Raw genomic sequence first — 13,245 nt, 5'->3', positions numbered from 1 at the left:
TGATCTTGGAATTCCTGTCTCCATAACTGTCGGAAATAACTTTCTGTTGTTTCTAAGCCACGCAGGTATTTTGATCTAGCAGCTTGAACAGACTAAGACCGTAGCAGAGAAGGGACATCCCCACCCAGATATTGAAGGCATGACAATCTCCTGACTGCAGGGTTCCCAGAGTCCCCACTGAGCCCCCTTTACCCTGCACCAAGCCCCTGTCATTTCAGCCAGCCAGGGGAATGGGCACAGGACTGGGGCCTGAGGTGGCCCATTTAGGAGATGGGGATGAAGCTCCGATGGTGGACACCTATGCCAGAGATGCCATTTTCCCTGAGACCCTTCCTTGGGTTCTGCCCCTGAGGACCCACACTTGTCACAGATCAGCAAGGCTGGAATTAACTCAACAAATTCCTGAAATGGAGGCTCTAGAAACATCTAAGACACGGCAGCCATTCGGGCAGAGCTCATTGTTCTCTAAATGGCAGAAATACCTGGGAAGCCGCTGCCTCCCTAATAATAGTAACTAACATTGATTGAGCACTTGCCTTGCACCAGACCCTTTCCACATACTTTATGTAACATTTAATGCTTACAACAACCTATGAGGAAGGTCAGATTATTTACTCTTCCTCCGGATGCTCAGAGAAGTGAAGAAAGTTGACTGAAGTCACACAGCTAGAAAATGGTAGAGGTAGGATTTGAACCCAAGCAGCTTAACTCTTCGCCTCTTCACTGCACATTCTCTTCTCGATAGCCAGGTTCTTCCTCTTTGAGCTTGGCTTGTTTGCTTTCTGTAACTAGGGTGTGGAAAGAGTTATTCTACATGTGAAAAGTTATACTTGCATGTGAAAAGCAAGTAGCATATGGCAGGTTCTTCATTCATGTATTTTTTATTCATTCATTCATTGAAAAATTGTTAAGTGTGTGCCAGCACCGTGCTCTTTGCAAGAATGCCTAAGTTGGGGTCCCTGCCCACAAAGAGCTCATGGTCTGGAGGTGAGACAGATATCTAAAGAAACATGCAGATGTTGTGGAACTAGGAGCGCTAAGGGGAGGAAGCCCAGGTTGCTATGGTAGCACAGAGGTGGCTATGACTTGCTCTATCCGGTAGGGTAGAGAGGGTGAAGGAAGGTTTTAAGAGGAGGGGGGTTGGGCTAGATGAAGAACTGTTGCCACAGTGGTGGCCTGGGGGTGGGGCCAGTGCAGGAAGGGCCTTATATGCCGGGTTAATGGATTACGACTTGATGGTGCAAGCCTTGGAGAGCCACGGAAGAACAGTAAGTAGCGTGGCATGATGAGATCTGCGGTTTAGAAAGACCATGCTGGTGGAGGATGGCTTGGAGAGGGTAAGGCTGAAGGCAAGGAGTCCAACTGGGAGATGACTGGATGAGTGCAGGTGAGAAATGCCGTGGGTGGGAACTAGCACAGTAGTGGAGGAAATAGAGGTGGAGTTTGAGGAAGACTTGGTGACCAATCAGGTATGGGAAGGTGAGAGAGAGGAGTTGGGGTTGATTCTGCGTGTGAAGCATGCGTGGAAATGCAGGCAATTGTTCAGGCGGTGGCAGGTTGCCCTGTTTGGGGAGGGAGGGTCAAAGAGCTTATAGGTGCAGAGTGTGACAGTGAGAAATGTTGGCAGCCACAGTGTTACCCCATTAATCTCAGCCAGTGCGGAACGCTGTGGTCTCAGGACTGGATGTGGGCAAGCCAGGAAGCCTGTTGCTCTCTCTGTTTCATCAGGAGCCAGGCGGCATGCCTCAATGATCACATTTCTGGTTTCCAAATTCACTACCACTATTGAAAAGAGAGTTGTAACAGTGCACAAAACTTGGAGCAAATCTGATGCATTTTATAGGGTTACTATAGACGGGGAGGATTTTCTAACCCGTTTTCCCTCTCTGACAAAACAGAATTTGAGTATACAGCACCGCCATCAGCAGCCTTTCTGCCGGTTACACTTTCCTGTTTGGGCACTAGAAGACCTGCTTTCTGACACACGTGTCTGCTGTGTTGATGTGTTTTCATGGTCAGAGGGAGTCACACAGAGGTGCTGCTGTATCTTTCAGTGCTTGTTGAGGGCAACTTTTTGAAGCGTATGTCTCATTAGAGGTGGCAGGAAAGTAATAAAGGGTCACCCCAAAGTCTCAGAGCAAGCCCAGGGGAACCTGCAGAAGGCAGATCAGGAATCAGTCTCCAGGGCCTAGGGGTGCGCTAATTGTGGGAGCCCCTCGGTGAAGCATCAGCGCTGCTAACGCGATTGTCACGATCCCAAGCTTTCTAGTGAAACTTGGTAATTGAAGGGAGAACATCAGTGGCTCATATCAGCAAGCCACCACCTTCAGCTCTGGGAAAACTTCAGTGCGCCTACAACGCATGTGGACAAAACAAACCTAAACCACCCAGGAGTTCCAGGCAGGCTGTTGTCCTAGCACCAGGGATGCAAGAGTTGCAAGTTTCCATAGCAACGAGGCAGAGAAACAATTACCACGCACCTTCCAGGGCCCTTTGCCAAGGTTACAAGGACACCGTCTCAGCGCTGGAGAAGATGACAGAACTGACTATCTCTGTCTAAACTGTTGACATGGAAGGTGAAAAAGAGTTTATGGTACCACAGAATGTGTTTAGGATAATCTAGTCTGACTCCTTCAGTTTTCAGAGAAGGAAGCAGAGACCCAGAGAGGTTAAGCCCCTCGTCCTAGGTTGCCCAGCTTGGGAAGGGCTGGGCTGCAGTGCCACCATGGCTTTCTGGTCCCTGGCCCAGTGCCCTCTTCTACCCTCCCTGGGGTTGGTACTGGGAATAGAGGTGCCCCTCATCTCTGCCAGGTGCTGTGTCCCAAAGCCATACATCACGTTTGTGTAAAGAAAATTCCGGTCCACCATCGACTTCCTTGGTAGCCTGAGACGCTGTCTTCTTTATTTCTGACCCCTCTTTTGGTAGCACCTGCTAACACTTTGGTGCTCTGGTTTTGTTCTGTTCTGTTTTGCTCCCTAAGATCCAGACATAGCTTTTCTTCCGGCTTTTCTTTTCTTTTCTTTTTTAACAGTTTGCCGCATGCTTTTCCCCACACATGAACATTTATTAAACATTTTAAGTATTATACACAATTTGCTTCTTTTACTTAGCAGTTTGGGGCGTTTTTCTGTCAGCACTTCATTCTTTTTGGCTGCTGCAGATGTTACATTTTATAGACATATTGGTTGGTATTTCTTATTAATCAACATTTGGGCTGTTCCCAAGTTTGAAAAAAAAAGTTACAACAAGTACTCTTGGGTCCATTTCTTTGTTCAGGATTAATTTGCAGAAGTGGAAGTTCTGGGTCCAAACCCAGAATATTTTGAATTTCAATTGATATTGCTAACTTACACTCTAAAAAGTTGTACCAATTTATAAGGCAGAAAATGCTATTTTTCTTTTTTTTGGGTACTTAATCTAAATCTTTGCTAACGTGATGGGTAAAACATGTTTTAATTTTCATTTTTTAATTCTGTGAAGTTTAGTTTCTAACTTACTAATGTTGGTTTCTAGCAGTATTCATTCTCAATTTATTACCTCTTTGAAGTTTTAATTTTAGCCATTATGCTTGATATTAGGTTATTCTTTTTTGTAACGAGCAGCCAGTTCTTGTTCTATCATTGTGACGTTCCATGCAATCTCATTGAAGATCAGAAACAGAGTTTTTTAAGGTCTTAGACCTTCTCCTTTAACAGCGGAAAAGGTAGTCTCGTACCTGTCTCTTTACTATCCCTGTGGAATATCCTGGAGTTTTCAACTTATTGACTCCTGGTCTGAGTGAACAGAATTTTTTTTAAGAAGTGTGATATAAAGTAATTCACAGTCCCTGTGTTGATCTAATTTTAATACCTGAATGCTAGCTCTTCTGTTTATAATCCATTTCTGACCTTTGGACCCATCTGCCTAGCTCCTAGCTCTGTAGGCTCTGGGTTCAGCTCATGCTACCAGGGGACTCTCCCACTTCGGGCTGTCTTGGTAGCTGTTCTACCCTAGGCAGGTGCTGGTCACCTATTCTTGACTCCTGATGGGCATTCAGGCAGTTACAGCAAAGAAATGTTTCACAAATGGTATCTGATACAGTCTAGTTAAGATTAATGGGGAATAAAAGTACTTTGCTTAGAAATAATTATCCATAGATCTAAAGTCAACAAATGTCTCTACAACAAAAAATACATAATTTTGGGGGGGGGCAGGAGGAGGCTTGAAATAGATCAGAAAACACTTTCACATTAATTGTTCTTTTCATATACTTCAAATCTGTACTTAATGCCTTTCTCCTCCTGGACATCAGAAGGAACACCTGGATATCTGGGAGAAGTTTGTATTTTTCCAAATCAATTTCTGGAAAAAGTGTGTCACTTTCAAATTCCTGCATGGTCCTTGTCACAAATAGTCTAAGATGGCCTGGCCTGCTCATGGCTTCCTTATGAACAGAACTGCGTTCCACTACCCAAACCATGTCCACTGTATTTGTTAATTCTGGTTGCTCAATAAGTTTTAAGGCATCATCCAGACTTTTGGCAAGAAAATGAGCTCCCTGTGGAGGTTCCTTGAGTTCTCTACTGAGAACTATATTCATTGTGTCCTTTAAAGGTCCATTCTTCTCTGGAATGGAGAACAGGTTTTCCTGCCCGTCATCACCAAATTCTGTTTACCTTCTACTGAAGAGGTTGTGGTCATTCTTTGGAAATACCTGTAATCTTTCCTGAGCCGGGGCCAGGGCAGGTCCCCGTTCTTGCCTATGCCCGTGTTCTGGGACCCAGCAACAATGCAGTTTAGCGGACGAACCACGACAGCAGCAGAAAATACTTCCGAGCTAGCACGTCACACCAACATGGGGATTACCCACCAGCTTGGCGTGAAATTTTTCTTCTTCCAGCTTTTTTTTTAACATCTTTATTGGGGTATGATTGCTTTACAATGGTGTGTTAGTTTCTGCTTTATAACAAAGTGAATCAGTTATACATACACATATGTTCCCATATCTCTTCCCTCTTGCGTCTCCCTCCCACCCTCCCTATCCCACCCCTCCAGGCGGTCACACAGCACCGAGCTGATCTCCCTGTGCTATGCGGCTGCTTCCCACTAGCTATCTACCTTACGTTTGGTAGTGTATATATGTCCATGACTCTCTCTCGCTTTGTCACAGCTCACCCTTCCCCCTCCCCATATCCTCAAGTCCGTTCTCTAGTAGGTCTGTGTCTTTATTCCTGTTTTACCCCTAGGTTCTTCATGACATTTTTTTTTTTCTTCCAACTTTTGAGGAGAGTCTTTGATGATCAGTAAATAAACTGAAGTAGTTGAGATGGCTCCGTTAGTTCATTGGTGGGGAGCCAGGGGCCCTGGAACCCTTCTCAGGCTTCCCTGTGGACAGCTTCCCTCTGTGCTCCTAGCAATCCAACCTCACGACTGCTTGGTGTTGCCACTGTTGGAGCTGGGTCCTCCTGGGGCCTTCTGAGAGGTGAGCATGAGGCTTCTCTGGCTCAGGCCTGTGTCTCTTCCTGTCTTGAAAGTGGATTTTCCTGCAGGAGGATGTGAGCAGTGAGAATGTGTCAGGACAGCTCTCTGGAGGGGTGGCCAGACCAAGAGACGGCTACTTGCTTCCTCGTCGGGAGAGGCCTCTGGGTTTAGCTCCAACTCTGGGCCTACATGGCAAGTTCCAGGAGGCCATGGTCTGAGCATCTCTCTCGGGGAGGTTTGTCCCCAGGACAAAAGTGAAGGGAGAAGAAGAGTGAGGCTCCACTGCTGACTTAGCCGCACTTCGAGGCAAGAGGAGCATGGTGGGTAGGAAGGCGCCTTCCATCAGTCTGGAGCCCTTGAGCGGGAGCCTGGGTGTCAGATGTGAGGGCAGAAGCGCGAGCTCCAGATGGGTTTGTTATCAGCCCTGGGCCCCGCGCAGAGCCGATGCACAGTTCCCTTTTGTCAGATGATTGAATTCATTCATTCAGCATGAACTGAGCACCTACTCCCTGCCGGGCACTCTCCTAGCCCAGGGAAAGAGCAGAGAGAGAGCAAGACAGTTATGGCCCTGCCGCTGGGAAGCCTACGTCCTGGGCTGAGTAAACAGGAAGGCTGAGGGCCTCCAGAGCTCTGAGGGCGGGAGGGTGGGCGGATGTGGGGTACCCCTGCCAGCAAAGGAGCCCCCAGGTTCTTGGACTTTCTGTCCTGAGGGCTGGGGTAGGAGATCTGGCAGCACTGTCCAGATGGGGATGATACCAAGAAATTAAAGAAGGCAACAGGAGGAGAAAGCGGGGGAGGTCTGAGCACCTACAGTGTGTGGTCCGGGGGCCGGGAAAGCACCTTTTCCATGTGGTCAACTGTAATCCTCCCAGACGCCGAGTGAGGCCGTGGTCATTGTCACCATTTATAGATTTGCGGAAAGGGTGAGCAGCCTTCCTGAGGCACACATCTCGGAAGTGAGGATTCCCCCTCAGGTCAGCGGACGCCATTCCATCAGCAGAAGGCCAGCTGTGTGAGGTCCCCAGAGGAGCCCCTCAGGCTCTGAGGCCTCAGGCTTGTTTTTTCCAGCATCAAAGTGTTTGCCTCAGGTGATGACACCCTGGCCTCTCCCATCCTGCAGACTCGGGCCTAATGGAGCTGGTATTGCCCCAGCACGTTGGCTGGTGTCAGAATAGGAGGACAGACGCCCCTGGGGGATCGGCTGAAATGGGTGTGCATCTGGAAGAGCAGCTTCCTCACCCAGTGGCCTTCCCAGCCCCAGTATGGCCCTGGGGATGATGGCAGAAGGTGGCCTGCTTGCAGCACTGACCTTGTGCTCAGAGCCAGAACGGTCAAAGTGACAGAACGGGTTTGAATTCCATCTCCGCTGCTTGCTTTTTGTGTAGCCCTGAGCTAGTCACCCAGACTCTCTAGGCCTTAATTTCATCATCAGCAAATCAAGGTTGGCCACAACTACAGCACAAGGCTGTGATGAGAATGAACACAGATAAGATTGGGAAAGCACTAGCAGTGTCTGGCACGCAGTAAATGCTAATAATCAGTAGCGCTCATGATTGATGTTAATATATTATATCAGTATCAGATCATACTCCGCCGTGTATCTGGGGCTGGGCTGTAGGGCATGGTTTATTCTGGTGGCCGACTCGTATTTCCCAAGGATGCATGGGGCACAGACACTTACGGCAAATAGAGACGTCAGGTTTTACAGCAGAGGATTCCAAACTTCCCGGTCATCAGAACCCCCGGGGGGTCTTGTTATAGATTCAGGGTTGGGGGTTATAACCCCTCCCATTCCTTCCTCCCTCCCTCCCCAGAGATTCCCATTCATGGGTCTGGGGTAAGGTTTTGAATCTGTGTTTGTAACAAAATCCTCAGGTGACCCTGTTGCAGGAAGTCCAAGGACTAGATTTTGGGCAGCATTGCTTTAAAAGCTCTTTTTTCCAGCCCTGGCCAGCCTCGTGGCTGGCTCTCCTCCACGGCTGGGCTATTTCTGACTAATCAGTAGGCGCTGTCACCTCAAATCATGCTCCTCTTCCCTGGGCAGCCCTGGAGATGCACATGGACAAATCCTTTCTCCTCAGCTTTCTGTCTAGACACCATGCAGACCTACAAAATGTTTTCCCCTTAAAAACGTGATCACCTGTCTCTGGGTGACCACAATTTCTAAACTCTCTCCTAAGAAACATGGTTAGAGAAGGGATTTTTTTTTTCTGACTTGGCAATCCATTTTAAACGTGTTATAAATGTATAATGATATATCTGCCTGTGTTTGTATATGGAATGATCTCTAGCAAATGCAGACTGGGGTAGCACAGTGGTTAAACATACAGACTGTGGCACTGGACTGTCTGGGTTTGAATCACAGCTCTGCCCCTTACTAGCTGTGTGACCTTGGGCAAGTTATACAACTTCTCTGTCCTCAGTTTCCTTATTTTTGGAGTAGGACTAATAGTAGCACCTATCCCCCAGAGTCATTAGAAGGATTGGCTGAGTTAATATTGCTGAAGCACTTACAACAATGCCTGACCCATAGCGAGCCTTCACTGTAGAGAGTGAAATGTAACTGCATGAGACGACCTGGGAGATCCAGGGAGCGTGGGCATCGCATGCATTCCAGGAAAGTAAAGAAGTTTAGGTAATGATGCTGACTGGCTTTAGCCAAGCCCTGTTCTTTCCTGACACACAGTTCTGCCTTGAAGGAATTGAACAAGCCACAGTGGTGGTGAAAGAAGCCCTGTGTGTGACCACCATGTATGAAGCAAAACGTTGTTTTGCTCAACCCCATTAGCAAACGCTATAAAGCCTTGTCTTCGGAGAATCTCTCTAGCTGTGCTCTAAGTGGCATGCAGACACCGGGGGACTTTTCCCTTTGTCTCAATCTTCCCTTCCAAAGTTTGGAGTTGCTGAGGGTCTTGGCTGGTTTTCTCGACAAAAGAGCTATAGAGGAAGAACCTGGTGTAGGGGAGGCAGGAATTAGCAGAGATCAGAACAGCCGTGTCCAATCAGGTCTTGAGCGATGATGGAAGACGAAGGAAGGGAAGCTCTGCACCCCTTCCTCTTCTCCCCGCCCTGCCAGGTTAGCCTCCTTGCCTCCCTTGGGAGGTGGGACAGCAACGTGGCTTAGCACTGGGCCTTGGGGCAGACCCGGCTGGACAGCCTGGCCTGGTACCTAGTAGTGTTATGATCTTGGGAACTTTGCTAACCGGTCTGATTGTCTTTGGTAAAATAAAGGTGAGAGCAGTACCTGTGTCACTGAGTTGTTGGGTCAAGTTCAACAAGGTAATATATATAAAGTGCCTGGGACTCCATGAATGAAACCTTTTCTTATTCTTTTTGCTGGGTGGTCTTTTCCATGGGCCCAGTCTAGCCCAAGGTCTTGATAATTCAGGTCTTTCCCTGTACAGAATCCTTCAAAGAATAGTCCAGAATAGTTGGATAGAGAATGGAGATTGAAAGACCAGCTTGCTTGGACCAACCCATGAGTTACTGTGTATGTGTTTGGACAGGATGTGGGTGAGGGGCTTGGAGCTCCTTGGGGAGGGACTACTCTCCACATGGTAAAGGGCCTCCTGGTGATTTCATGTGACTCTTGTGGGCACTCCAGAAGCAGTTGCAGGAAGTGAGGGAATGGGCAGAAACGCATGTTTCTGAGTGAGCAGGGAGCAGGGCAGAGCCCAGCATGGTACATGGTCCCCAGGGTAGAAACAGAGTGAAGTAGTGGGCCAGGCAGGAAATGCACTCACGGGTCAGGTTGGGTGGGCCTGGGTCACCGAGGTGGCAGAAGAGGTCTGGAACACATCTGCCTGTAGGCACTACCCACACTTCCAAGGAGGAAGTTATTGCATACCAGTTGGTCAGGTGGACCTAGCAGGACCTTCTGTGGGAGCTCAGAAGGTCCGGCCAATGGCAGCTGGGCCTAGCCATCCGGCTGGGGTAGAGCAGGGGCGTGCTCCCTGAGGAGTGGCACCGGCTCAGGGCCCAGCCCTGGAAATTGGAGCCCAGGGGAGCAAGGGGTCAGCCCTAGGACATCGGAACTTGGCCCCGTAGGACAACAGAGGCAACACAGAAAAAAATGACTCAGGAGACTGCACCCAGAGCTTTGCCATATGCCAACAATCACATTATTTCAAATGAATTTTCACATCAACCCAAGGAAGAAAGTTTTGTTGTCATCATATTATCGATGAGTAAACTGAGGCTCCTTTAAGTTCACTGACTCGCCCAGTGTTCCAGAGCTGCTCTGTGGCAGAACCAGGAGTGCCCATGTCTGCCCGCTCAGAATCTCATGCTTTTTATCCAGGTACCAGAGTGCCCAAGTCTCCAGGTGGTGGGGCCAGGGTCTGCCTCACCAACAGAATTCTTCACACATTCTTTTGTGTGATATAGAAAGCACCGGGGCTGTGGGCTGAGAGCCACAGTGATGCTCCCTGGGACTTTGGAAGGGACCTGGTGGAGTGCCTCATCCAATCTCCTCTATTTAAAGATAAGGAAATAGAGGTTCAGAGAAGTTAACAGCCTTGCCTGGGGTCACTCAGAAGACAATGGCAAAGCCAGGACCCGAACCAGGCCTGCTGGCTCCCCACCCCTTGTCTCCACTGCATTGAGCTGTTTTCCTCCCACACTGAAGAAGATTCGGGCAGACTTCTGTGACCCTGCTGCATAAGGGGCATCAACAGAATTGAACGTTTAAAGGCCACCAGCATATCTCCCTGGACAGGTGGCCCTGCTGCATAAGGGGCATCAACAGAATTGAACGTTTAAAGGCCACCAGCATATCTCCCTGGACAGGTGGCCCTGCTGCATAAGGGGCATCAACAGAATCGAACGTTTAAAGGCCACCAGTATATCTCCCTGGACAGGTGGCAGGAGCAATTCGTCTGCAGTTGCATTTGTAAGCACAGCATGGAGAACTCATCAAGAAGCCGGCAAGGATTGCACAGGTCCTATTTGTCTACTAATTAAAACAAGGGAAATGCCAGGGGAAAAGAAGATGGATTGGGGAAAAGATGGAAGTTTTCAAGTCATGCAGAACGGCAGTAGGGTGGCAACCGCACGTCTTGGGCAGGGATAGTTCTGCACCTCATTGGGCGTGTGGGTGCCTTTGACTCGGCCACTGCGTTCTCATCTGTCTTCCTGACTGGCTGAGCATCTTGAGGACAACACTGTGTCATCTTTACCTTTGCATGAGCAGCACCCAGCACCGGGTCTGGCATGGAGTAGATATTCCACAAATGTTTGTTGAATGACTGACTGAATGATTGAAAACCATTACTAAGGGTAAGGGTGAGACCAAATGGCTGGTCAGAGCTCTCCTTTCATATTACACCTGCCATGGGCTCAGTGCCTCCAGATTTGGCTTGCAGAGGGCCCTGGGAGATCCCATGGTCATCCTCTGCCTCTTTGAATATTGGCCTCCCTTGGGAGCCATTACCTTGGTGTTAGGGATCATCACTGGAGTTTGTTAGGGCTGACTAGCTGTGGCCAGGGGCCTGAACCAACGGGCTATAGTCAAAGGCCTGGATGCCAGGGTCAGGTTGCCCCAGTTTGAGTCTTTGCTTCATCACCTTCCAGCTGTGTGACCTTGGGCAAGCTGCTTGACCTCTCTAAGCCTGTTTCCTTATCTGTAAAATAGGGGTCATAGCATGGGGAATGATGAGGATTGAATGAGACAACGTACAGTCCTGGCACCTAGTAAGGGCTCAATCCATGTTAGGTCTTTGTACTGTCATTTCCTGAGGGGCCTGGGAGCATGGCTGCTCCCTCTGCCAGGTCGGGGGTAAGCAAGCCCTGGCTGTGTGCCCATCTTGCCTTTGTTTAGGAGCACAAAGGAGAGCAGGAGATAATGAGGCAGAGAGGAGAGGAGTCTATTAGAAGTGGCAGCAGGAGAAGCTATCGGATATATAGACGTGCGCCCGGGCAAACCTGGGCTTGGATAACATTTCCATTCTGTTTCCGTCATCCATAACTTGGTTATTTAAAGTGCAGGAAAAAAGCCAGAATACACCGTCCTGTTTGTACAAATGAGGTTTATAAATAGCTGTTGTGGAGAGCCGGCATCGTGGAGAGATCAGGCTGCCCACAGTGAGCCCTGACTCAGTGCCATGGGGGCCGGCTCTGCCGATCTGGAGATGTTTCGTGTCTGTCTCTGAGCCACTGTCACCTCGCTCCCGGTGGCTCCTTAGGGAGACCTACACGCTTCTACTTTGGGGATAAGAAGCACTGTGGCATTTGAATGGGATTGGAGGGCATTGGCGTCATTGGGTGTGGCAGAGATGGCAGGATTTGGAACAGGGCAGACCTGGGTTTGAATCCCATTCCATCACTTACCAGCTGTGTGACTGCTGGCAAATTGGCCTAGCCTCAGTTTTTCCTCTGTTCACTATATATCACACTTTAGGGCTGCTGTGAAGACAGAGCTTCTTCCTGCGGGCAGCTCAGCAGCAACTCTTGCTAGTTTTGGCAAGATAGGCGGGTACCTCTGAGGCCAGACAACCGCAAGATTTTTAGGGGCCTAGAAATTAACTAATGGCTGGGGAGTAGCAGGGGTAGACAAGGGACCAGGATGACATCTGGTCACTATGATGGAGCAGGTGTGCCCAGGCCCCACTCTGGCCCCTGAACAGATCCCAAACTTTGAGCCATCTGACCTTCAGAGGATGTCTAGTTATCATTATTATTATAATTATTAAGCATCCTCATTGCTGTCTACTTAGTTACCTGGCATTTCAGTTTCTATCGGTGACATAGACTGTCTGCAAATTATCTGCCGTTGAGTTCCCACCCCAGCCTTGCTCGGGAGTAGGCTGAGGGATGTGTTAGCAGCTCAATTCTCCTGATGCTCTGATTCTCAACCATGTACCTGACCATCAGAAAGCCCTTGTCTGGCAACTTACCAACACCCTGGCTTTGACTAAGGACCGGCCTCGAAGCAGCTCCGGGGAAGCCCTGGTGTCTTCTGTAGGACTGCAGCCATCGACACCATCTGTGTGTTGTTCAAGACGACCTGAGCTCAGGCCTTGAGCAGTTTGGCCCTCTCCAGGACTGTGAGCTTTGTCTTTGGACTTAAGCATGCCATTGGATTTCCTTCTCAGATTCAGTTTTACAAGCATTGATTGAGCACCTCCTATTTGGCTGTAACTATGGTCCTGGTGGGGGGGGCAACAAAACAGCACGGTGGCCTGGAATGGGGCAGGGCCTGCACTTACCTACGGTTGCTCGTTAGCTGTGTGGTTTTTGAATTGTCCCCCTGACCTTTGCGCCCGGGCTTCCCACTTGTAAAATGAGACTGATTATCTACATGGTCTTTAGAATAGAGAAATGGCTCCACAGCAGGTATTCAATGAATGATAGTCAGCTTTTTCTTCTGCTCCGCTCTCCTTTCGTCTCCCTTCCTCCTTCCTGCTGTCTCCCACTCCCCCCTTCTTTCCTTGCGCTCAAGGAGTTTACCATCGAGTAGGGTCAGGCAGAGACCTAGACTAAACATTTCAAAACGGCATCAGGATGGGAGTAGGTACTGGGAATTCTTGGATACAGAGGTGGACGCCCACAGATGGTTTCCTTCTGTCAACCTTGGAAGTTCAGGGAAAAGCTGAGTCACGGGCGTGTGTCGGGATGCACGCACAGGGCTGAACGTGTGTATAGCCTGCCTGTACCCACACTCACACACGCACGTGCATCATATAGACATGTACATTCATACCTATCAGAAGGGAACTGGCACAAATCAGGACTCACCCCATTGTTTCACATAGAGAGGCCATAACGAAGAGGTAAGGATGGAGTTA

At 49.0% G+C, this 13,245-nt stretch overlaps 1 protein-coding gene and 1 pseudogene across 2 annotated transcripts in view; one reads left to right on the top strand and one right to left on the bottom strand.

The window, feature by feature from the left end:
- Positions 1 to 13,245, top strand: part of GALNT18 (polypeptide N-acetylgalactosaminyltransferase 18) — a 359,182-nt gene that overhangs the window by 67,005 nt on the left and 278,932 nt on the right. The window lies entirely within an intron of this gene.
- The window catches only part of LOC309825620 (dihydrofolate reductase-like), a 91,954-nt pseudogene continuing 82,939 nt past the window's right edge, over positions 4,231 to 13,245 (bottom strand). The window contains exons 3-5 of the transcript in view: positions 5,762 to 5,829; positions 5,409 to 5,523; positions 4,231 to 4,817 (exon numbers count right to left, since the gene is read on the bottom strand). The product of the transcript in view is annotated as a dihydrofolate reductase-like (transcript). The remainder of the gene's footprint in view (positions 4,818 to 5,408; positions 5,524 to 5,761; positions 5,830 to 13,245) is intronic.

The sequence above is a fragment of the Grampus griseus genome, assembly GCF_964374135.1.
Source record: "Grampus griseus genome assembly, chromosome: 8".
Lineage (NCBI taxonomy): Eukaryota > Metazoa > Chordata > Mammalia > Artiodactyla > Delphinidae > Grampus > Grampus griseus.
This window is presented reverse-complemented; position numbering and strand designations above follow the sequence as displayed.